Source organism: Rhinoderma darwinii, chromosome 3 (genome assembly GCF_050947455.1).
Source record: "Rhinoderma darwinii isolate aRhiDar2 chromosome 3, aRhiDar2.hap1, whole genome shotgun sequence".
Lineage (NCBI taxonomy): Eukaryota > Metazoa > Chordata > Amphibia > Anura > Rhinodermatidae > Rhinoderma > Rhinoderma darwinii.
Genome location: NC_134689.1, coordinates 620,254 through 646,258, shown reverse-complemented (window position 1 = coordinate 646,258; position 26,005 = coordinate 620,254).

Sequence of the window (26,005 nt, the reverse complement as noted above, 5' to 3'; positions counted from 1 at the left end):
CCTTTACTCCTCACATACAATCACTTTCACGCTCCTGTCATTTTCACCTCAAAAACATCTCCAGAATCCGCTCTTTTCTTACGGAGGAAACTGCCAAAACTCTCATTGTTGCTCTGATTCACTCTCGTCTTGACTACTGTAACTCATTACTAGTCGGTCTTCCCCTCACTAAACTCTCCCCTCTCCAATCTATCCTCAATGCAGCAGCCAGGCTCATCTTTATGACCAACCGCTACACCAACGCCTCTAATCTGTGCCAGTCACTGCACTGGTTGCCCATCCCCTTCCGAATAAAATTCAAACTTATTACTCTCACCCACAAAGCTCTCCACAGTGCTGCACCTCCTTACATTTCCTCCCTCATCTCTGTCTACCACCCTACTCGGACTCTACGTTCTGCCAACGACCTTAGATTAAAATCCTCCATAATCCGAACCTCCCACTACCGTCTCCAGGATTTCTCTCGTGCTGCACCCGTCCTCTGGAATGCGCTACCCCAGACAATCAGATTAATTCCCAATATCCACAGTTTTAAACGTGCCCTGAAAACACATCTATTTAGACAGGCCTATAACATTCCCTAATCTGACTCCTTTCCATGGCCCTCCATTTAGATTAGTCATCAGAATAAGATTCCCTCACACTCCTTCTCTTCATGTCCGTCATATACGGATACTGACGGGTGACCGGCTCATGCAGCTTTATGTTATCACCGCATGTGTATAAAAATGGCCGGACCATTGTACAGAACAAACACTATTACACTTTGTGTCTCCCTTATGTCCTCATAGATTGTAAGCTCTTGCGAGCAGGGTCCTCACTCCCCAGGTTTGAATTGTAAATGAACTTTGTCACTATGTAATGTCTGATATTGTTTGTTTCATGTTCCCTCTAAATTGTAAAGTGCTGCGGAATATGTTGGCGCTATATAAATAAAGATTATTATTATTATTATTAAGTAAAACGGTCATTTGTTGAATTTGCAGCATCAGGAGGTCATATTTACAGACATCACAAGCTCTTTCAATCCAAAAAAACTTACCAGGCCAAGTTACATGTTAGGCTGTGTTCACACGGAGTATTTTGGGGGAGGAATATCTGCCTCAAAATTCCGTTTGGAACTTTGAGGCAGATATTCCTCTCCCTGCACGCCGATTTTCGCGGCGATTTTCGCGCCGTTTTTCGCCCGCGGCTATTGAGCGCCGCGGGCATAAAACAGCGCGAAATACGCTTTCTCTGCCTCCCATTGAAGTCAATGGGAGGTCAGAGGCGGAAGCGCCCGAAGATAGGGCATGTCGCTTCTTTTTCCCGCGAGGCAGTTTTACTGCTCGCGGGAAAAAGACGCCGACGCCTCCCATTGAAATCAATGGGAGGCGTTCTCGGGCCGTTTTTGCCGAGTTTTGCGACGCGGTTTCCGCGTCAAAAAATTCGGCAAAATACTCCGTGTGAACATAGCCTTACACAGGACCCTTCTCTGATATCACCTGCACAATTCTGGCATCCAGTGAATTTGCGAGTATTTGGACAGTTTCTGCTTGAATATCTTTGCAGGATGTCAGAATCGCCTCCCAGAGCTTCTGTTTTGATGTGAACGGCCTCCCACCCTCATAGATATTTTGCTTGAGGAGGCTCCAAAGGTTCTCAATAGGGTTGAGGTCAGGGGAACATGGGGGCCACACCATGAGTTCCTCTCCTTTTATGCCCATAGCAGCCAATGACACAGAGGTATTCTTTGCAGCATGAGATGGTGCATTGTCATGCATGAAGATAATTTTGCTACGGAAGGCACGTCAGTCATAAACTCTACGTACTTTGCAGAGGTCATTTTCACACCGTCAGGGACCCTAAAGGGGCCTACCAGCTCTCTCCCCATGATTCCAGCCCAAAACATGACTCCACCACCTCCTTGCTGACGTCGCAGCCTTGTTGGGACATGGTGGCCATTCATCAACCATCCACTACTCCATCCATCTGGACCATCCAGGGTTGCACGGCACTCATCAGTAAACAACACAGTTTGAAAATGAGTCTTCCTGTATTTCTGAGCCCACTGCAACCGTTTCTGCTTGTGAGAATTGTTTAGGGGTGGCCGAATAATAGCTTTATGCACACTTATAAACCTCTGGAGGATCCTACACCTTGAGGTTTGTGGGACTCCAGAGGCACCAGCGGCTTCAAATACCTGTTTGCTGCTTTGCAATGGCATTTTAGCAGCTGCTCTCCTAATCCTATTAATTTGTCTGGCAGAAACCATCCTCATTATGCCTTTATCTGAACGAACCTGTCTGTGCTCTGAATCAGCCACAAATCTTTTCACAGTACGATGATCACCTTGTCCAAGGTATTGCACTATTTCACGCTTTTCGGCAGCAGAAAGATCCTTTTTCTTTCCCATATTGCTTGAAATCTGTGGCTGCTTAATAATGTGGAACGTCCTTCTTAAGTAGTTTTCCTTTGATTGGGCACACCTGGCAAACTAATTATCACAGGTGTCTGAGATTGATTACAATGATCCAAAGAGCCCTAAGACACAAGACCATCCATGAGTTTCATTGAAAAACTTATAATTAAATGTTTATGACACTTAAATCCAATGTGCAGAATAATCTGGAACACGGTGTATACAGTATATGTGACAGGTATATGGGGGTGTATATTGCCATGTCCTGCCCACCTCTTTGGGGTATATTTTATCCATGTCTTGTGGACTTGTGTTCCTATTAATATATATATTGTATTGTGGGTGGCAGAGCCGCATCTGTTTGTAATGAAGATTTTTGTATTTTGAGTAATATTTTTTGTAAATTCTTTCTTTATTTGCTTTTTCAAACAAGGAATATATCAAGGAAGGGAACAAAAAAGAAAATAAAAATGGGGGGAAGGGACAAGGGCACATAGGCCCAAGATAGTGCATCAAACAATTTACAAAATCATATATGCGACATTAGGGACAGAGGAGGGGTAAGGACAGGGGAGAGAAAGGAAAAGGGGGGGGTGGAGGAGGGGGGAACACATAGGTACATGATCCAGAACACAATTCAAAAGTCAGGGAGAAGGAGGCTCCTTAGTCTTCCACCGGACCGGTAGACAAGCTCCAGCACTGTAACTAAGTGTCGAAGAATCGACTTTTTGTATAATGGAAAAGGAATGTCGCTGAGATGAAGCAGAAAAATCTCTTTCTGGTCAATTGGGAGTCAGAAAGAGATAAATTAAAATCCCGCTCCCACTTGTCCACAAAAGGAGACGGCGGCTGCGTCGAAGAGGAGCCCAACATGGCATAGATAGCGGACAGGACATGCCGCACCGGACCCGTTACCGAGCAAAGGAGTTCCAATGGGGTGACGGAACGGGACGGGACAGGGCGGCGGGGGGTGGGAGGGAGACAAAGAAATGATGGAGTTGGTTTGCCTTCCAGAATCCCAAAGGACAAGGGTCCAGAGTGGAAGCGAAAAAATGTCAAAAAATGGATGGCCCGATATCGTAAAAAAGACGCCCATCTCTGAAAAGCAGGGTCCGACAGGCTCGGTGTGAAGGAAGGATGGCCCAATATCGGGAGTAACGGGGAAGGACGGGGTAGAAGTTGGGAATATTTTGAGTAATATACCGGCTTTGTTGAGACCTTCCTATTAGTATATATATTCTATTGTGGGCATCTGAAAGTAATGATTGCATTATTGGTGGAATTGTTCTCTGGTTTTGTAGGTTTTCTCCTTCTCTATTAAAACAACCTGGTTCTATGCAGCAAAACCATCCTGCCTTGCGGTGGGCTCTGGCGAAAACCATAGAGTAGCCTTAGACAATGTTGATCAGTGTTGTGACCGATTTGGGGTTGCAGATTTATTTGCACGCTCAGTCCCGACAGTCCCCACAGTCCCCAGCAGCCTTTGGGGCATCGCTCACCTAGCAACTCCATAAACTTCCATCCTGGGAATTTCTCAACTTGTGATTCCATACCAGGGTAATGGGGGCATCATTATTACTGTGTGTCAAGCAATAATGCACTGTGCAAGCATTTGTGGGCACTAAGGGGGCACCATTTATGTATATGGGCAGTATTATCATGTGGGGGCACTAATACTCTGAAGGGCATGATGGGGGCACTATTATTGTATGAGGGCACTATTACTGTGTGTGGCCTAATAGGGGAACTTTTACTGTGTGGGCAAGAAGGGACATTATTACTGTGTTGGGCACTAAGGGGGCACTATTACAGTGGGGTCACTGTTTACCACTATTACCATTGGGGCACACACGAGCTCCTGCCCATCACCCACCGACCACAGCTCACATGATACTGCACACACATGGGGATGCCCCTGTACATAAACTGCAACTGGCTTGTTGGGCCCATAGCAGTGACCCACACTCAGCTCCAGGACCCACAGACTACGGTCCACCATATTGTGGTGCCACGCTCAGAGTTTCAGAAGTTTTCTCAGCTCTCTCTTTATCCAGGTTCCATCTCTTCCACCTGAACACTGAAAACAATTGGTGGGAACAGCATCTGTTTTATAGGAGACCCCGGCATCAGGAAGCGGCATAGCCTGGCTATGATGTCCTGGCTCTGTTATGGTGCAGCAAAACGTAAAAAAAAAAAAAGATGGTTCCCGGGCCGTTAATTTCAGCACTAAGTAATTTAGACCGTCAGCGAGCCGACCATCATCCGTCGTACCTGCCAAAAATAAAAGTAACATTACAATGCAATAGAAAGAAGCACATCATAAGTACAACAGGCCGGACAGGACCGGCCACTTCTCCTGTGAAACGCCACCTAGGGGATAAAAACAACAAAAAAATACAGCAATTAAAGGCACACACCAAAAATAAACAGAATATGCATCAATCCTCCAGGACAAACCCCCCCCCCCCCACACACACACACATTCTGTGGGGGGAGGGGGTCCTTTCTGCAGTATCAGGTCAATAATCAGGTCAAACACTTAGTCCTGAGCCGTCAATACTTTACCTGTGCAGGTCGCTGCGATATCCACACTTCACATAACAAAGGGATTAGTTCCAGAAGATGGGGCTTATCTGCCTTCCCAACTGCCCCCGCTCCCAGCAAACCAAAAGTTTTTGTACACAACCCGTGAAATAGAGAGAAAAGATTCAGCTATCGACAGAATATGTTCTAAGGCAGCAGTCCCTATAGAGTAGGTCAAGCGGAAGGCCCGTCCCCGAGAAACCATCATCAACCCATCGCAATATTACACATCCTGTTATTACAGGCAGCACGCAACTATTAAAGAGACAGTAAAGTCACCTCTTCACACAGCTGAGCATCCATTACAATGTACCAGTGCAGGTAAGAGCTATCAGAAGGGCCGTACAAATAAATCATTGGTCCTGATACCACATCCCTCCTTTTCTATCCCTCCTTTTCTATCACAAGAAACCTGCCCGCTGATCCTTTGTTTCTTAAAACTATTAATGTACACCAAAATTGTATAATATAGCATTCAAAGCTGCATTTCCCAGATACAGAGCTTAAACCCAAAATAATATAAATCCAACATCTCTGGAATCTGGTTATGTAACTCTATGGGAGCTGTATATATCTGTATGTTGTGAGCACCCCTAGTGGTGGCTGCAGGCAGCAGAATGTTATCATGTAACTCTATGGGAGCTGTATATATCTGTATGTTGTGAGCACCCCTAGTGGTGACTGCAGGTAGAAGAATGTTATCATGTAACTCTATGGGAGCTGTATATATCTGTATGTTGTGAGCACCCCTAGTGGTGGCTGCAGGCAGCAGAATGTTATCATGTAACTCTATGGGAGCTATATATATCTGTATGTAGTGAGCTCCCTCTAGTGGTGACTGCAGGCAGCAGAATGTTATCATGTAACTCTAAGGGGGCTGTATATATCTGTATGTAGTGAGCTCCCCCTAGTGGTGACTACAGGCTGCAGAATATTATCATGTAACTCTATGGGAGCTGTATGTATCTGTATGTAGTGAGCTCCCCCTAGTGGTGGCTGCAGGCAGCAGAATGTTATCATGTAACTCTATGGGAGCTGTATATATCTGTATGTAGTGATCTCCCCCTAGTGGTGGCTACAGGCAGCAGAATGTTATCATGTAACTCTATGGGAGCTGTATATATCTGTATGTTGTGAGCACCCCTAGTGGTGGCTGCAGGCAGCAGAATGTTATCATGTAACTCTATGGGAGCTGTATATATCTGTATGTTGTGAGCACCCCTAGTGGTGACTGCAGGTAGCAGAATGTTATCATGTAACTCTATGGGAGCTGTATATATCTGTATGTAGTGAGCTCCCCCTAATGGTGACTGCAGGTAGCAGAATGTTATCATGTAACTCTATGGGAGCTGTATATATCTGTATGTTGTGAGCACCCCTAGTGGTGGCTGCAGGCAGCAGAATGTTATCATGTAACTCTATGGGAGCTGTATATATCTGTATGTAGTGAGCTCCCTCTAGTGGTGGCTGCAGGCAGCAGAATGTTATCATGTAACTCTATGGGAGGTATATATATATCTGCATGTAGTGAGCTCCCCCTAGTGGTGACTGCAGGCAGCAGAATGTTATCATGTAACTCTATGGGAGCTGTATATACCTGTATGTAGTGAGCTCCCCCTAGTGGTGACTGCAGGTAGCAGAATGTTATCATGTAACTCTATGGGAGCTATATATATCTGTATGTAGTGAGCTCCCTCTAGTGGTGACTGCAGGCAGCAGAATGTTATCATGTAACTCTAAGGGGGCTGTATATATCTGTATGTAGTGAGCTCCCCCTAGTGGTGACTACAGGCTGCAGAATATTATCATGTAACTCTATGGGAGCTGTATGTATCTGTATGTAGTGAGCTCCCCCTAGTGGTGGCTGCAGGCAGCAGAATGTTATCATGTAACTCTATGGGAGCTGTATATATCTGTATGTAGTGATCTCCCCCTAGTGGTGGCTACAGGCAGCAGAATGTTATCATGTAACTCTATGGGAGCTGTATATATCTGTATGTTGTGAGCACCCCTAGTGGTGACTGCAGGTAGCAGAATGTTATCATGTAACTCTATGGGAGCTGTATATATCTGTATGTAGTGAGCTCCCTCTAGTGGTGGCTGCAGGCAGCAGAATGTTATCATGTAACTCTATGGGAGCTGTATATATCTGTATGTAGTGAGGTCCCCCTAGTGGTGACTGCAGGCAGCAGAATATTATCATGTAACTCTATGGGAGCTGTATATATCTGTATGTAGTGAGCTCCCCCTAGTGGTGACTGCAGGCAGCAGAATGTTATCATGTAACTCTATGGGAGCTGTATAAATCAGTATGTAGTGAGCTCCCCCTAGTGGTGGCTGCAGGCAGCAGAATGTTATCATGTATCTCTATGGGAGCTGTATATATCTGTATGTAGTGAGCACCCCTAGTGGTGACTGCAGGTAGCAGAATGTTATCATGTAACTCTATGGGAGCTGTATATATCTGTATGTTGTGAGCACCCTTAGTGGTGGCTGCAGGCAGCAGAATGTTATCATGTAACTCTATGGGAGCTGTATATATCTATATGTAGTGAGCTCCCTCTAGTGGTGGCTGCAGGCAGCAGAATGTTATCATGTAACTCTATGGGAGGTATATATATATCTGCATGTAGTGAGCTCCCCCTAGTGGTGACTGCAGGCAGCAGAATGTTATCATGTAACACTATGGGAGCTGTATATACCTGTATGTAGTGAGCTCCCCCTAGTGGTGACTGCAGGTAGCAGAATGTTATCATGTAACTCTATGGGAGCTATATATATCTGTATGTAGTGAGCTCCCTCTAGTGGTGACTGCAGGCAGCAGAATATTATCATGTAACTCTATGTGAGCTGTATGTATCTGTATGTAGTGAGCTCCCCCTAGTGGTGGCTGCAGGCAGCAGAATGTTATCATGTAACTCTATGGGAGCTGTATTTATCTGTATGTAGTGATCTCCCCCTAGTGGTGGCTACAGGCAGCAGAATGTTATCATGTAACTCTATGGGAGCTGTATATATCTGTATGTTGTGAGCACCCCTAGTGGTGACTGCAGGTAGCAGAATGTTATCATGTAACTCTATGGGAGCTGTATATATCTGTATGTTGTGAGCACCCCTAGTGGTGGCTGCAGGCAGCAGAATGTTATCATGTAACTCTATGGGAGCTGTATATATCTGTATGTAGTGAGCTCCCTCTAGTGGTGGCTGCAGGCAGCAGAATGTTATCATGTAACTCTATGGGAGGTATATATATATCTGCATGTAGTGAGCTCCCCCTAGTGGTGACTGCAGGCAGCAGAATGTTATCATGTAACTCTATGGGAGCTGTATATACCTGTATGTAGTGAGCTCCCCCTAGTGGTGACTGCAGGTAGCAGAATGTTATCATGTAACTCTATTGGAGCTATATATATCTGTATGTAGTGAGCTCCCTCTAGTGGTGACTGCAGGCAGCAGAATGTTATCATGTAACTCTAAGGGGGCTGTATATATCTGTATGTAGTGAGCTCCCCCTAGTGGTGACTACAGGCTGCAGAATATTATCATGTAACTCTATGGGAGCTGTATGTATCTGTATGTAGTGAGCTCCCCCTAGTGGTGGCTGCAGGCAGCAGAATGTTATCATGTAACTCTATGGGAGCTGTATATATCTGTATGTAGTGATCTCCCCCTAGTGGTGGCTACAGGCAGCAGAATGTTATCATGTAACTCTATGGGAGCTGTATATATCTGTATGTTGTGAGCACCCCTAGTGGTGACTGCAGGTAGAAGAATGTTATCATGTAACTCTATGGGAGCTGTATATATCTGTATGTTGTGAGCACCCCTAGTGGTGGCTGCAGGCAGCAGAATGTTATCATGTAACTCTATGGGAGCTATATATATCTGTATGTAGTGAGCTCCCTCTAGTGGTGACTGCAGGCAGCAGAATGTTATCATGTAACTCTAAGGGGGCTGTATATATCTGTATGTAGTGAGCTCCCCCTAGTGGTGACTACAGGCTGCAGAATATTATCATGTAACTCTATGGGAGCTGTATGTATCTGTATGTAGTGAGCTCCCCCTAGTGGTGGCTGCAGGCAGCAGAATGTTATCATGTAACTCTATGGGAGCTGTATATATCTGTATGTAGTGATCTCCCCCTAGTGGTGGCTACAGGCAGCAGAATGTTATCATGTAACTCTATGGGAGCTGTATATATCTGTATGTTGTGAGCACCCCTAGTGGTGGCTGCAGGCAGCAGAATGTTATCATGTAACTCTATGGGAGCTGTATATATCTGTATGTTGTGAGCACCCCTAGTGGTGACTGCAGGTAGCAGAATGTTATCATGTAACTCTATGGGAGCTGTATATATCTGTATGTAGTGAGCTCCCCCTAATGGTGACTGCAGGTAGCAGAATGTTATCATGTAACTCTATGGGAGCTGTATATATCTGTATGTTGTGAGCACCCCTAGTGGTGGCTGCAGGCAGCAGAATGTTATCATGTAACTCTATGGGAGCTGTATATATCTGTATGTAGTGAGCTCCCTCTAGTGGTGGCTGCAGGCAGCAGAATGTTATCATGTAACTCTATGGGAGGTATATATATATCTGCATGTAGTGAGCTCCCCCTAGTGGTGACTGCAGGCAGCAGAATGTTATCATGTAACTCTATGGGAGCTGTATATACCTGTATGTAGTGAGCTCCCCCTAGTGGTGACTGCAGGTAGCAGAATGTTATCATGTAACTCTATGGGAGCTATATATATCTGTATGTAGTGAGCTCCCTCTAGTGGTGACTGCAGGCAGCAGAATGTTATCATGTAACTCTAAGGGGGCTGTATATATCTGTATGTAGTGAGCTCCCCCTAGTGGTGACTACAGGCTGCAGAATATTATCATGTAACTCTATGGGAGCTGTATGTATCTGTATGTAGTGAGCTCCCCCTAGTGGTGGCTGCAGGCAGCAGAATGTTATCATGTAACTCTATGGGAGCTGTATATATCTGTATGTAGTGATCTCCCCCTAGTGGTGGCTACAGGCAGCAGAATGTTATCATGTAACTCTATGGGAGCTGTATATATCTGTATGTTGTGAGCACCCCTAGTGGTGACTGCAGGTAGCAGAATGTTATCATGTAACTCTATGGGAGCTGTATATATCTGTATGTAGTGAGCTCCCTCTAGTGGTGGCTGCAGGCAGCAGAATGTTATCATGTAACTCTATGGGAGCTGTATATATCTGTATGTAGTGAGGTCCCCCTAGTGGTGACTGCAGGCAGCAGAATATTATCATGTAACTCTATGGGAGCTGTATATATCTGTATGTAGTGAGCTCCCCCTAGTGGTGACTGCAGGCAGCAGAATGTTATCATGTAACTCTATGGGAGCTGTATATATCAGTATGTAGTGAGCTCCCCCTAGTGGTGGCTACAGGCAGCAGAATGTTATCATGTATCTCTATGGGAGCTGTATATATCTGTATGTAGTGAGCACCCCTAGTGGTGACTGCAGGTAGCAGAATGTTATCATGTAACTCTATGGGAGCTGTATATATCTGTATGTTGTGAGCACCCTTAGTAGTGGCTGCAGGCAGCAGAATGTTATCATGTAACTCTATGGGAGCTGTATATATCTGTATGTAGTGAGGTCCCCCTAGTGGTGACTGCAGGCAGCAGAATATTATCATGTAACTCTATGGGAGCTGTATATATCTGTATGTAGTGAGCTCCCCCTAGTGGTGACTGCAGGCAGCAGAATGTTATCATGTAACTCTATGGGAGCTGTATATATCAGTATGTAGTGAGCTCCCCCTAGTGGTGGCTGCAGGCAGCAGAATGTTATCATGTATCTCTATGGGAGCTGTATATATCTGTATGTAGTGAGCACCCCTAGTGGTGACTGCAGGTAGCAGAATGTTATCATGTAACTCTATGGGAGCTGTATATATCTGTATGTTGTGAGCACCCTTAGTGGTGGCTGCAGGCAGCAGAATGTTATCATGTAACTCTATGGGAGCTGTATATATCTGTATGTAGTGAGCTCCCTCTAGTGGTGGCTGCAGGCAGCAGAATGTTATCATGTAACTCTATGGGAGGTATATATATATCTGCATGTAGTGAGCTCCCCCTAGTGGTGACTGCAGGCAGCAGAATGTTATCATGTAACACTATGGGAGCTGTATATACCTGTATGTAGTGAGCTCCCCCTAGTGGTGACTGCAGGTAGCAGAATGTTATCATGTAACTCTATGGGAGCTATATATATCTGTATGTAGTGAGCTCCCTCTAGTGGTGACTGCAGGCAGCAGAATATTATCATGTAACTCTATGTGAGCTGTATGTATCTGTATGTAGTGAGCTCCCCCTAGTGGTGGCTGCAGGCAGCAGAATGTTATCATGTAACTCTATGGGAGCTGTATTTATCTGTATGTAGTGATCTCCCCCTAGTGGTGGCTACAGGCAGCAGAATGTTATCATGTAACTCTATGGGAGCTGTATATATCTGTATGTTGTGAGCACCCCTAGTGGTGACTGCAGGTAGCAGAATGTTATCATGTAACTCTATGGGAGCTGTATATATCTGTATGTTGTGAGCACCCCTAGTGGTGGCTGCAGGCAGCAGAATGTTATCATGTAACTCTATGGGAGCTGTATATATCTGTATGTAGTGAGCTCCCTCTAGTGGTGGCTGCAGGCAGCAGAATGTTATCATGTAACTCTATGGGAGGTATATATATATCTGCATGTAGTGAGCTCCCCCTAGTGGTGACTGCAGGCAGCAGAATGTTATCATGTAACTCTATGGGAGCTGTATATACCTGTATGTAGTGAGCTCCCCCTAGTGGTGACTGCAGGTAGCAGAATGTTATCATGTAACTCTATTGGAGCTATATATATCTGTATGTAGTGAGCTCCCTCTAGTGGTGACTGCAGGCAGCAGAATGTTATCATGTAACTCTAAGGGGGCTGTATATATCTGTATGTAGTGAGCTCCCCCTAGTGGTGACTACAGGCTGCAGAATATTATCATGTAACTCTATGGGAGTGTATGTATCTGTATGTAGTGAGCTCCCCCTAGTGGTGACTGCAGGCAGCAGAATGTTATCATGTAACTCTATGGGAGCTGTATATATCAGTATGTAGTGAGCTCCCCCTAGTGGTGGCTACAGGCAGCAGAATGTTATCATGTATCTCTATGGGAGCTGTATATATCTGTATGTAGTGAGCACCCCTAGTGGTGACTGCAGGTAGCAGAATGTTATCATGTAACTCTATGGGAGCTGTATATATCTGTATGTTGTGAGCACCCTTAGTAGTGGCTGCAGGCAGCAGAATGTTATCATGTAACTCTATGGGAGCTGTATATATCTGTATGTAGTGAGGTCCCCCTAGTGGTGACTGCAGGCAGCAGAATATTATCATGTAACTCTATGGGAGCTGTATATATCTGTATGTAGTGAGCTCCCCCTAGTGGTGACTGCAGGCAGCAGAATGTTATCATGTAACTCTATGGGAGCTGTATATATCAGTATGTAGTGAGCTCCCCCTAGTGGTGGCTGCAGGCAGCAGAATGTTATCATGTATCTCTATGGGAGCTGTATATATCTGTATGTAGTGAGCACCCCTAGTGGTGACTGCAGGTAGCAGAATGTTATCATGTAACTCTATGGGAGCTGTATATATCTGTATGTTGTGAGCACCCTTAGTGGTGGCTGCAGGCAGCAGAATGTTATCATGTAACTCTATGGGAGCTGTATATATCTGTATGTAGTGAGCTCCCTCTAGTGGTGGCTGCAGGCAGCAGAATGTTATCATGTAACTCTATGGGAGGTATATATATATCTGCATGTAGTGAGCTCCCCCTAGTGGTGACTGCAGGCAGCAGAATGTTATCATGTAACACTATGGGAGCTGTATATACCTGTATGTAGTGAGCTCCCCCTAGTGGTGACTGCAGGTAGCAGAATGTTATCATGTAACTCTATGGGAGCTATATATATCTGTATGTAGTGAGCTCCCTCTAGTGGTGACTGCAGGCAGCAGAATATTATCATGTAACTCTATGTGAGCTGTATGTATCTGTATGTAGTGAGCTCCCCCTAGTGGTGGCTGCAGGCAGCAGAATGTTATCATGTAACTCTATGGGAGCTGTATTTATTTGTATGTAGTGATCTCCCCCTAGTGGTGGCTACAGGCAGCAGAATGTTATCATGTAACTCTATGGGAGCTGTATATATCTGTATGTTGTGAGCACCCCTAGTGGTGACTGCAGGTAGCAGAATGTTATCATGTAACTCTATGGGAGCTGTATATATCTGTATGTTGTGAGCACCCCTAGTGGTGGCTGCAGGCAGCAGAATGTTATCATGTAACTCTATGGGAGCTGTATATATCTGTATGTAGTGAGCTCCCTCTAGTGGTGGCTGCAGGCAGCAGAATGTTATCATGTAACTCTATGGGAGGTATATATATATCTGCATGTAGTGAGCTCCCCCTAGTGGTGACTGCAGGCAGCAGAATGTTATCATGTAACTCTATGGGAGCTGTATATACCTGTATGTAGTGAGCTCCCCCTAGTGGTGACTGCAGGTAGCAGAATGTTATCATGTAACTCTATTGGAGCTATATATATCTGTATGTAGTGAGCTCCCTCTAGTGGTGACTGCAGGCAGCAGAATGTTATCATGTAACTCTAAGGGGGCTGTATATATCTGTATGTAGTGAGCTCCCCCTAGTGGTGACTACAGGCTGCAGAATATTATCATGTAACTCTATGGGAGCTGTATGTATCTGTATGTAGTGAGCTCCCCCTAGTGGTGGCTGCAGGCAGCAGAATGTTATCATGTAACTCTATGGGAGCTGTATATATCTGTATGTAGTGATCTCCCCCTAGTGGTGGCTACAGGCAGCAGAATGTTATCATGTAACTCTATGGGAGCTGTATATATCTGTATGTTGTGAGCACCCCTAGTGGTGACTGCAGGTAGCAGAATGTTATCATGTAACTCTATGGGAACTGTATATATCTGTATGTAGTGAGCTCCCTCTAGTGGTGGCTGCAGGCAGCAGAATGTTATCATGTAACTCTATGGGAGCTGTATACATCTGTATGTAGTGAGCTCCCTCTAGTGGTGGCTGCAGGCAGCAGAATGTTATCATGTAACTCTATGGGAGGTATATATATATCTGCATGTAGTGAGCTCCCCCTAGTGGTGACTGCAGGCAGCAGAATGTTATCATGTAACTCTATGGGAGCTGTATATACCTGTATGTAGTTAGCTCCCCCTAGTGGTGACTGCAGTTAGCAGAATGTTATCATGTAACTCTATGGGAGCTATATATATCTGTATGTAGTGAGCTCCCTCTAGTGGTGACTGCAGGCAGCAGAATGTTATCATGTAACTCTAAGGGGGCTGTATATATCTGTATGTAGTGAGCTCCCCCTAGTGGTGACTGCAGGCTGCAGAATATTATCATGTAACTCTATGGGAGCTGTATGTATCTGTATGTAGTGAGCTCCCCCTAGTGGTGGCTGCAGGCAGCAGAATGTTATCATGAAACTCTATGGGAGCTGTATTTATCTGTATGTAGTGATCTCCCCCTAGTGGTGGCTACAGGCAGCAGAATGTTATCATGTAACTCTATGGGAGCTGTATATATCTGTATGTTGTGAGCACCCCTAGTGGTGACTGCAGGTAGCAGAATGTTATCATGTAACTCTATGGGAGCTGTATATATCTGTATGTAGTGAGCTCCCTCTAGTGGTGGCTGCAGGCAACAGAATGTTATCATGTAACTCTATGGGAGCTGTATATATCTGTATGTAGTGAGGTCCCCCTAGTGGTGACTGCAGGCAGCAGAATGTTATCATGTAACTCTATGGGAGCTGTATATTTCAGTATGCAGTGAGCTCCCCCTAGTGGTGGCTGCAGGCAGCAGAATGTTATCATGTATCTCTATGGGAGCTGTATATATCTGTATGTAGTGAGCACCCCTAGTGGTGACTGCAGGTAGCAGAATGTTATCATGTAACTCTATGGGAGCTGTATATATCTGTATGTTGTGAGCACCCCTAGTGGTGACTGCAGGTAGCAGAATGTTATCATGTAACTCTATAGGAGCTGTTTATTTCTGTATGTTATGAGCACCCCTAGTGGTGGCTGCAGGCAGCAGAATGTTATCATGTTACTCTATGGGAGCTGTATATATCTGTATGTAGTGAGCTCCCCCTAGTAGTGACTCTATATATCTGTATGTAGTGAGCTCCCTCTAGTGGTGACTGCAGGCAGCAGAATGTTATCATGTAACTCTATGGGAGCTGTATATATCTGTATGTACTGAGCTCCTCCTAGTGGTGGCCGCAGGCAGCAGAATGTTATCATGTAACTCTGAGGGAGCTGTATATATCTGTATGTTGTGAGCACCCCTAGTGGTGACTGCAGGCAGTAGAATGTTATCATGTAACTCTATGGGAGCTGTATATATCAGTATGTAGTGAGCTCCCCCTAGTGGTGGCTGCAGGCAGCAGAATGTTATCATGTATCTCTATGGGAGCTGTATATATCTGTATGTAGTGAGCACCCCTAGTGGTGACTGCAGGTAGCAGAATGTTATCATGTAACTCTATGGGAGCTGTATATATCTGTATGTTGTGAGCACCCCTAGTGGTGACTGCAGGTAGCAGAATGTTATCATGTAACTCTATAGGAGCTGTATATATCTGTATGTTGTGAGCAACCCTAGTGGTGGCTGCAGGCAGCAGAATGTTATCATGTTACTCTATGGGAGCTGTATATATCTGTATGTAGTGAGCTCCCCCTAGTGGTGACTCTATATATCTGTATGTAGTGAGCTCCCTCTAGTGGTGACTGCAGGCAGCAGAATGTTATCATGTAACTCTATGGGAGCTGTATATATCTGTATGTACTGAGCTCCTCCTAGTGGTGGCCGCAGGCAGCAGAATGTTATCATGTAACTCTAGGGGAGCTGTATATATCTGTATGTTGTGAGCACCCCTAGTGGTGTCTGCAGGCAGAAGAATGTTATCATGTAACTCTATGGGAGCTGTATATATCTGTATGTTGTGAGCACCCCTAGTGGTGACTGCAGGCAGTAGAATGTTATCATTTAACTCTATGAGAGCTCTATATATTTGTAGGTAGTGAGCTCCCTCTAGTGGTTGCTGCAGACATCAGATTGTTATCATGTAACACTATGGGACCTGTATATATCTGTATATAGTGAGCTCCCCCTAGTGGTGACTGCAGGCAGCAGAATGTTATCATGTAACTCTATGGGAGCTGTATATATCAGTATGTAGTGAGCTCCCCCTAGTGGTGGCTGCAGGCAGCAGAATGTTATCATGTATCTCTATGGGAGCTGTATATATCTGTATGTAGTGAGCACCCCTAGTGGTGACTGCAGGTAGCAGAATGTTATCATGTAACTCTATGGGAGCTGTATATATCTGTATGTTGTGAGCACCCCTAGTGGTGGCTGCAGGCAGCAGAATGTTATCATGAAACTCTATGGGAGCTGTATATATCTGTATGTAGTGAGCTCCCTCTAGTGGTGGCTGCAGGCAGCAGAATGTTATCATGTAACTCTATGGGAGGTATATATATATCTGCATGTAGTGAGCTCCCCCTAGTGGTGACTGCAGGCAGCAGAATGTTATCATGTAACTCTATGGGAGCTATATATATCTGTATGTAGTGAGCTCCCTCTAGTGGTGACTGCAGGCAGCAGAATGTTATCATGTAACTCTATGGGAGCTGTATATACCTGTATGTAGTTAGCTCCCCCTAGTGGTGACTGCAGGTAGCAGAATGTTATCATGTAACTCTATGGGAGCTATATATATCTGTATGTAGTGAGCTCCCTCTAGTGGTGACTGCAGGCAGCAGAATGTTATCATGTAACTCTAAGGGGGCTGTATATATCTGTATGTAGTGAGCTCCCCCTAGTGGTGACTGCAGGCTGCAGAATATTATCATGTAACTCTATGGGAGCTGTATGTATCTGTATGTAGTGAGCTCCCCCTAGTGGTGGCTGCAGGCAGCAGAATGTTATCATGTAACTCTATGGGAGCTGTATTTATCTGTATGTAGTGATCTCCCCCTAGTGGTGGCTACAGGCAGCAGAATGTTATCATGTAACTCTATGGGAGCTGTATATATCTGTATGTTGTGAGCACCCCTAGTGGTGACTGCAGGTAGCAGAATGTTATCATGTAACTCTATGGGAGCTGTATATATCTGTATGTAGTGAGCTCCCTCTAGTGGTGGCTGCAGGCAACAGAATGTTATCATGTAACTCTATGGGAGCTGTATATATCTGTATGTAGTGAGGTCCCCCTAGTGGTGACTGCAGGCAGCAGTATTTTAATCATGTAACTCTATGGGAGCTGTATATATCTGTATGTAGTGAGCTCCCCATAGTGGTGACTGCAGGCAGCAGAATGTTATCATGTAACTCTATGGGAGCTGTATATATCAGTATGCAGTGAGCTCCCCCTAGTGGTGGCTGCAGGCAGCAGAATGTTATCATGTATCTCTATGGGAGCTGTATATATCTGTATGTAGTGAGCACCCCTAGTGGTGACTGCAGGTAGCAGAATGTTATCATGTAACTCTATGGGAGCTGTATATATCTGTATGTTGTGAGCACCCCTAGTGGTGACTGCAGGTAGCAGAATGTTATCATGTAACTCTATAGGAGCTGTTTATTTCTGTATGTTATGAGCACCCCTAGTGGTGGCTGCAGGCAGCAGAATGTTATCATGTTACTCTATGGGAGCTGTATATATCTGTATGTAGTGAGCTCCCCCTAGTGGTGACTCTATATATCTGTATGTAGTGAGCTCCCTCTAGTGGTGACTGCAGGCAGCAGAATGTTATCATGTAACTCTATGGGAGCTGTATATATCTGTATGTACTGAGCTCCTCCTAGTGGTGGCCGCAGGCAGCAGAATGTTATCATGTAACTCTGAGGGAGCTGTATATATCTGTATGTTGTGAGCACCCCTAGTGGTGTCTGCAGGCAGCAGAATGTTATCATGTAACTCTATGGGAGCTGTATATATCTGTATGTTGTGAGCACCCCTAGTGGTGACTGCAGGCAGTAGAATGTTATCATGTAACTCTATGGGAGCTGTATATATCAGTATGTAGTGAGCTCCCCCTAGTGGTGGCTGCAGGCAGCAGAATGTTATCATGTAACTCTATGGGAGCTGTATATATCTGTATGTAGTGAGCACCCCTAGTGGTGACTGCAGGTAGCAGAATGTTATCATGTAACTCTATGGGAGCTGTATATATCTGTATGTTGTGAGCACCCCTAGTGGTGACTGCAGGTAGCAGAATGTTATCATGTAACTCTATAGGAGCTGTATATATCTGTATGTTGTGAGCAACCCTAGTGGTGGCTGCAGGCAGCAGAATGTTATCATGTTACTCTATGGGAGCTGTATATATCTGTATGTAGTGAGCTCCCCCTAGTGGTGACTCTATATATCTGTATGTAGTGAGCTCCCTCTAGTGGTGACTGCAGGCAGCAGAATGTTATCATGTAACTCTATGGGAGCTGTATATATCTGTATGTACTGAGCTCCTCCTAGTGGTGGCCGCAGGCAGCAGAATGTTATCATGTAACTCTGAGGGAGCTGTATATATCTGTATGTTGTGAGCACCCCTAGTGGTGACTGCAGGCAGTAGAATGTTATCATGTAACTCTATGGGAGCTGTATATATCAGTATGTAGTGAGCTCCCCCTAGTGGTGGCTGCAGGCAGCAGAATGTTATCATGTATCTCTATGGGAGCTGTATATATCTGTATGTAGTGAGCACCCCTAGTGGTGACTGCAGGTAGCAGAATGTTATCATGTAACTCTATGGGAGCTGTATTTATCTGTATGTTGTGAGCACCCCTAGTGGTGACTGCAGGTAGCAGAATGTTATCATGTAACTCTATAGGAGCTGTATATATCTGTATGTTGTGAGCAACCCTAGTGGTGGCTGCAGGCAGCAGAATGTTATCATGTTACTCTATGGGAGCTGTATATATCTGTATGTAGTGAGCTCCCCCTAGTGGTGACTCTATATATCTGTATGTAGTGAGCTCCCTCTAGTGGTGACTGCAGGCAGCAGAATGTTATCATGTAACTCTATGGGAGCTGTATATATCTGTATGTACTGAGCTCCTCCTAGTGGTGGCCGCAGGCAGCAGAATGTTATCATGTAACTCTAGGGGAGCTGTATATATCTGTATGTTGTGAGCACCCCTAGTGGTGTCTGCAGGCAGCAGAATGTTATCATGTAACTCTATGGGAGCTGTATATATCTGTATGTTGTGAGCACCCCTAGTGGTGACTGCAGGCAGTAGAATGTTATCATTTAACTCTATGAGAGCTCTATATATTTGTAGGTAGTGAGCTCCCTCTAGTGGTTGCTGCAGACATCAGATTGTTATCATGTAACACTATGGGACCTGTATATATCTGTATATAGTGAGCTCCCCCTAGTGGTGACTGCAGGCAGCAGAATGTTATCATGTAACTCTATGGGAGCTGTATATATCAGTATGTAGTGAGCTCCCCCTAGTGGTGGCTGCAGGCAGCAGAATGTTATCATGTATCTCTATGGGAGCTGTATATATCTGTATGTAGTGAGCACCCCTAGTGGTGACTGCAGGTAGCAGAATGTTATCATGTAACTCTATGGGAGCTGTATATATCTGTATGTTGTGAGCACCCCTAGTGGTGGCTGCAGGCAGCAGAATGTTATCATGAAACTCTATGGGAGCTGTATATATCTGTATGTAGTGAGCTCCCTCTAGTGGTGGCTGCAGGCAGCAGAATGTTATCATGTAACTCTACGGGAGGTATATATATATCTGCATGTAGTGAGCTCCCCCTAGTGGTGACTGCAGGCAGCAGAATGTTATCATGTAACTCTATGGGAGCTGTATATACCTGTATGTAGTTAGCTCCCCCTAGTGGTGACTGCAGGTAGCAGAATGTTATCATGTAACTCTATGGGAGCTATATATATCTGTATGTAGTGAGCTCCCTCTAGTGGTGACTGCAGGCAGCAGAATGTTATCATGTAACTCTAAGGGGGCTGTATATATCTGTATGTAGTGAGCTCCCCCTAGTGGTGACTGCAGGCTGCAGAATATTATCATGTAACTCTATGGGAGCTGTATGTATCTGTATGTAGTGATCTCCCCCTAGTGGTGGCTACAGGCAGCAGAATGTTATCATGTAACTCTATGGGAGCTGTATATATCTGTATGTTGTGAGCACCCCTAGTGGTGACTGCAGGTAGCAGAATGTTATCATGTAACTCTATGGGAGCTGTATATATCTGTATGTAGTGAGCTCCCTCTAGTGGTGGCTGCAGGCAACAGAATGTTATCATGTAACTCTATGGGAGCTGTATATATCTGTATGTAGTGAGGTCCCCCTAGTGGTGACTGCAGGCAGCAGTATTTTAATCATGTAACTCTATGGGAGCTGTATATATCTGTATGTAGTGAGCTCCCCATAGTGGTGACTGCAGGCAGCAGAATGTTATCATGTAACTCTATGGGAGCTGTATATATCAGTATGCAGTGAGCTCCCCCTAGTGGTGGCTGCAGGCAGCAGAATGTTATCATGTATCTCTATGGGAGCTGTATATATCTGTATGTAGTGAGCACCCCTAGTGGTGACTGCAGGTAGCAGAATGTTATCATGTAACTCTATGGGAGCTGTATATATCTGTATGTTGTGAGCACCCCTAGTGGTGACTGCAGGTAGCAGAATGTTATCATGTAACTCTATAGGAGCTGTTTATTTCTGTATGTTATGAGCACCCCTAGTGGTGGCTGCAGGCAGCAGAATGTTATCATGTTACTCTATGGGAGCTGTATATATCTGTATGTAGTGAGCTCCCCCTAGTAGTGACTCTATATATCTGTATGTAGTGAGCTCCCTCTAGTGGTGACTGCAGGCAGCAGAATGTTATCATGTAACTCTATGGGAGCTGTATATATCTGTATGTACTGAGCTCCTCCTAGTGGTGGCCGCAGGCAGCAGAATGTTATCATGTAACTCTGAGGGAGCTGTATATATCTGTATGTTGTGAGCACCCCTAGTGGTGACTGCAGGCAGTAGAATGTTATCATGTAACTCTATGGGAGCTGTATATATCAGTATGTAGTGAGCTCCCCCTAGTGGTGGCTGCAGGCAGCAGAATGTTATCATGTATCTCTATGGGAGCTGTATATATCTGTATGTAGTGAGCACCCCTAGTGGTGACTGCAGGTAGCAGAATGTTATCATGTAACTCTATGGGAGCTGTATATATCTGTATGTTGTGAGCACCCCTAGTGGTGACTGCAGGTAGCAGAATGTTATCATGTAACTCTATAGGAGCTGTATATATCTGTATGTTGTGAGCAACCCTAGTGGTGGCTGCAGGCAGCAGAATGTTATCATGTTACTCTATGGGAGCTGTATATATCTGTATGTAGTGAGCTCCCCCTAGTGGTGACTCTATATATCTGTATGTAGTGAGCTCCCTCTAGTGGTGACTGCAGGCAGCAGAATGTTATCATGTAACTCTATGGGAGCTGTATATATCTGTATGTACTGAGCTCCTCCTAGTGGTGGCCGCAGGCAGCAGAATGTTATCATGTAACTCTAGGGGAGCTGTATATATCTGTATGTTGTGAGCACCCCTAGTGGTGTCTGCAGGCAGAAGAATGTTATCATGTAACTCTATGGGAGCTGTATATATCTGTATGTTGTGAGCACCCCTAGTGGTGACTGCAGGCAGTAGAATGTTATCATTTAACTCTATGAGAGCTCTATATATTTGTAGGTAGTGAGCTCCCTCTAGTGGTTGCTGCAGACATCAGATTGTTATCATGTAACACTATGGGACCTGTATATATCTGTATATAGTGAGCTCCCCCTAGTGGTGACTGCAGGCAGCAGAATGTTATCATGTAACTCTATGGGAGCTGTATATATCAGTATGTAGTGAGCTCCCCCTAGTGGTGGCTGCAGGCAGCAGAATGTTATCATGTATCTCTATGGGAGCTGTATATATCTGTATGTAGTGAGCACCCCTAGTGGTGACTGCAGGTAGCAGAATGTTATCATGTAACTCTATGGGAGCTGTATATATCTGTATGTTGTGAGCACCCCTAGTGGTGGCTGCAGGCAGCAGAATGTTATCATGAAACTCTATGGGAGCTGTATATATCTGTATGTAGTGAGCTCCCTCTAGTGGTGGCTGCAGGCAGCAGAATGTTATCATGTAACTCTATGGGAGGTATATATATATCTGCATGTAGTGAGCTCCCCCTAGTGGTGACTGCAGGCAGCAGAATGTTATCATGTAACTCTATGGGAGCTATATATATCTGTATGTAGTGAGCTCCCTCTAGTGGTGACTGCAGGCAGCAGAATGTTATCATGTAACTCTATGGGAGCTGTATATACCTGTATGTAGTTAGCTCCCCCTAGTGGTGACTGCAGGTAGCAGAATGTTATCATGTAACTCTATGGGAGCTATATATATCTGTATGTAGTGAGCTCCCTCTAGTGGTGACTGCAGGCAGCAGAATGTTATCATGTAACTCTAAGGGGGCTGTATATATCTGTATGTAGTGAGCTCCCCCTAGTGGTGACTGCAGGCTGCAGAATATTATCATGTAACTCTATGGGAGCTGTATGTATCTGTATGTAGTGAGCTCCCCCTAGTGGTGGCTGCAGGCAGCAGAATGTTATCATGTAACTCTATGGGAGCTGTATTTATCTGTATGTAGTGATCTCCCCCTAGTGGTGGCTACAGGCAGCAGAATGTTATCATGTAACTCTATGGGAGCTGTATATATCTGTATGTTGTGAGCACCCCTAGTGGTGACTGCAGGTAGCAGAATGTTATCATGTAACTCTATGGGAGCTGTATATATCTGTATGTAGTGAGCTCCCTCTAGTGGTGGCTGCAGGCAACAGAATGTTATCATGTAACTCTAAGGGGGCTGTATATATCTGTATGTAGTGAGCTCCCCCTAGTGGTGACTGCAGGCTGCAGAATATTATCATGTAACTCTATGGGAGCTGTATATATCTGTATGTAGTGAGCTCCCCATAGTGGTGACTGCAGGCAGCAGAATGTTATCATGTAACTCTATGGGAGCTGTATATATCAGTATGCAGTGAGCTCCCCCTAGTGGTGGCTGCAGGCAGCAGAATGTTATCATGTATCTCTATGGGAGCTGTATATATCTGTATGTAGTGAGCACCCCTAGTGGTGACTGCAGGTAGCAGAATGTTATCATGTAACTCTATGGGAGCTGTATATATCTGTATGTTGTGAGCACCCCTAGTGGTGACTGCAGGTAGCAGAATGTTATCATGTAACTCTATAGGAGCTGTTTATTTCTGTATGTTATGAGCACCCCTAGTGGTGGCTGCAGGCAGCAGAATGTTATCATGTTACTCTATGGGAGCTGTATATATCTGTATGTAGTGAGCTCCCCCTAGTGGTGACTCTATATATCTGTATGTAGTGAGCTCCCTCTAGTGGTGACTGCAGGCAGCAGAATGTTATCATGTAACTCTATGGGAGCTGTATATATCTGTATGTACTGAGCTCCTCCTAGTGGTGGCCGCAGGCAGCAGAATGTTATCATGTAACTCTGAGGGAGCTGTATATATCTGTATGTTGTGAGCACCCCTAGTGGTGTCTGCAGGCAGCAGAATGTTATCATGTAACTCTATGGGAGCTGTATATATCTGTATGTTGTGAGCACCCCTAGTGGTGACTGCAGGCAGTAGAATGTTATCATGTAACTCTATGGGAGCTGTATATATCAGTATGTAGTGAGCTCCCCCTAGTGGTGGCTGCAGGCAGCAGAATGTTATCATGTATCTCTATGGGAGCTGTATATATCTGTATGTAGTGAGCACCCCTAGTGGTGACTGCAGGTAGCAGAATGTTATCATGTAACTCTATGGGAGCTGTATATATCTGTATGTTGTGAGCACCCCTAGTGGTGACTGCAGGTAGCAGAATGTTATCATGTAACTCTATAGGAGCTGTATATATCTGTATGTTGTGAGCAACCCTAGTGGTGGCTGCAGGCAGCAGAATGTTATCATGTTACTCTATGGGAGCTGTATATATCTGTATGTAGTGAGCTCCCCCTAGTGGTGACTCTATATATCTGTATGTAGTGAGCTCCCTCTAGTGGTGACTGCAGGCAGCAGAATGTTATCATGTAACTCTATGGGAGCTGTATATATCTGTATGTACTGAGCTCCTCCTAGTGGTGGCCGCAGGCAGCAGAATGTTATCATGTAACTCTGAGGGAGCTGTATATATCTGTATGTTGTGAGCACCCCTAGTGGTGACTGCAGGCAGTAGAATGTTATCATGTAACTCTATGGGAGCTGTATATATCAGTATGTAGTGAGCTCCCCCTAGTGGTGGCTGCAGGCAGCAGAATGTTATCATGTATCTCTATGGGAGCTGTATATATCTGTATGTAGTGAGCACCCCTAGTGGTGACTGCAGGTAGCAGAATGTTATCATGTAACTCTATGGGAGCTGTATATATCTGTATGTTGTGAGCACCCCTAGTGGTGACTGCAGGTAGCAGAATGTTATCATGTAACTCTATAGGAGCTGTATATATCTGTATGTTGTGAGCAACCCTAGTGGTGGCTGCAGACAGCAGAATGTTATCATGTTACTCTATGGGAGCTGTATATATCTGTATGTAGTGAGCTCCCCCTAGTGGTGACTCTATATATCTGTATGTAGTGAGCTCCCTCTAGTGGTGACTGCAGGCAGCAGAATGTTATCATGTAACTCTATGGGAGCTGTATATATCTGTATGTACTGAGCTCCTCCTAGTGGTGGCCGCAGGCAGCAGAATGTTATCATGTAACTCTAGGGGAGCTGTATATATCTGTATGTTGTGAGCACTCCTAGTGGTGTCTGCAGGCAGCAGAATGTTATCATGTAACTCTATGGGAGCTGTATATATCTGTATGTTGTGAGCACCCCTAGTGGTGACTGCAGGCAGTAGAATGTTATCATTTAACTCTATGAGAGCTCTATATATTTGTAGGTAGTGAGCTCCCTCTAGTGGTTGCTGCAGACATCAGATTGTTATCATGTAACACTATGGGACCTGTATATATCTGTATATAGTGAGCTCCCCCTAGTGGTGACTGCAGGCAGCAGAATGTTATCATGTAACTCTATGGGAGCTGTATATATCAGTATGTAGTGAGCTCCCCCTAGTGGTGGCTGCAGGCAGCAGAATGTTATCATGTATCTCTATGGGAGCTGTATATATCTGTATGTAGTGAGCACCCCTAGTGGTGACTGCAGGTAGCAGAATGTTATCATGTAACTCTATGGGAGCTGTATATATCTGTATGTTGTGAGCACCCCTAGTGGTGGCTGCAGGCAGCAGAATGTTATCATGAAACTCTATGGGAGCTGTATATATCTGTATGTAGTGAGCTCCCTCTAGTGGTGGCTGCAGGCAGCAGAATGTTATCATGTAACTCTACGGGAGGTATATATATATCTGCATGTAGTGAGCTCCCCCTAGTGGTGACTGCAGGCAGCAGAATGTTATCATGTAACTCTATGGGAGCTGTATATACCTGTATGTAGTTAGCTCCCCCTAGTGGTGACTGCAGGTAGCAGAATGTTATCATGTAACTCTATGGGAGCTATATATATCTGTATGTAGTGAGCTCCCTCTAGTGGTGACTGCAGGCAGCAGAATGTTATCATGTAACTCTAAGGGGGCTGTATATATCTGTATGTAGTGAGCTCCCCCTAGTGGTGACTGCAGGCTGCAGAATATTATCATGTAACTCTATGGGAGCTGTATGTATCTGTATGTAGTGAGCTCCCCCTAGTGGTGGCTGCAGGCAGCAGAATGTTATCATGTAACTCTATGGGAGCTGTATTTATCTGTATGTAGTGATCTCCCCCTAGTGGTGGCTACAGGCAGCA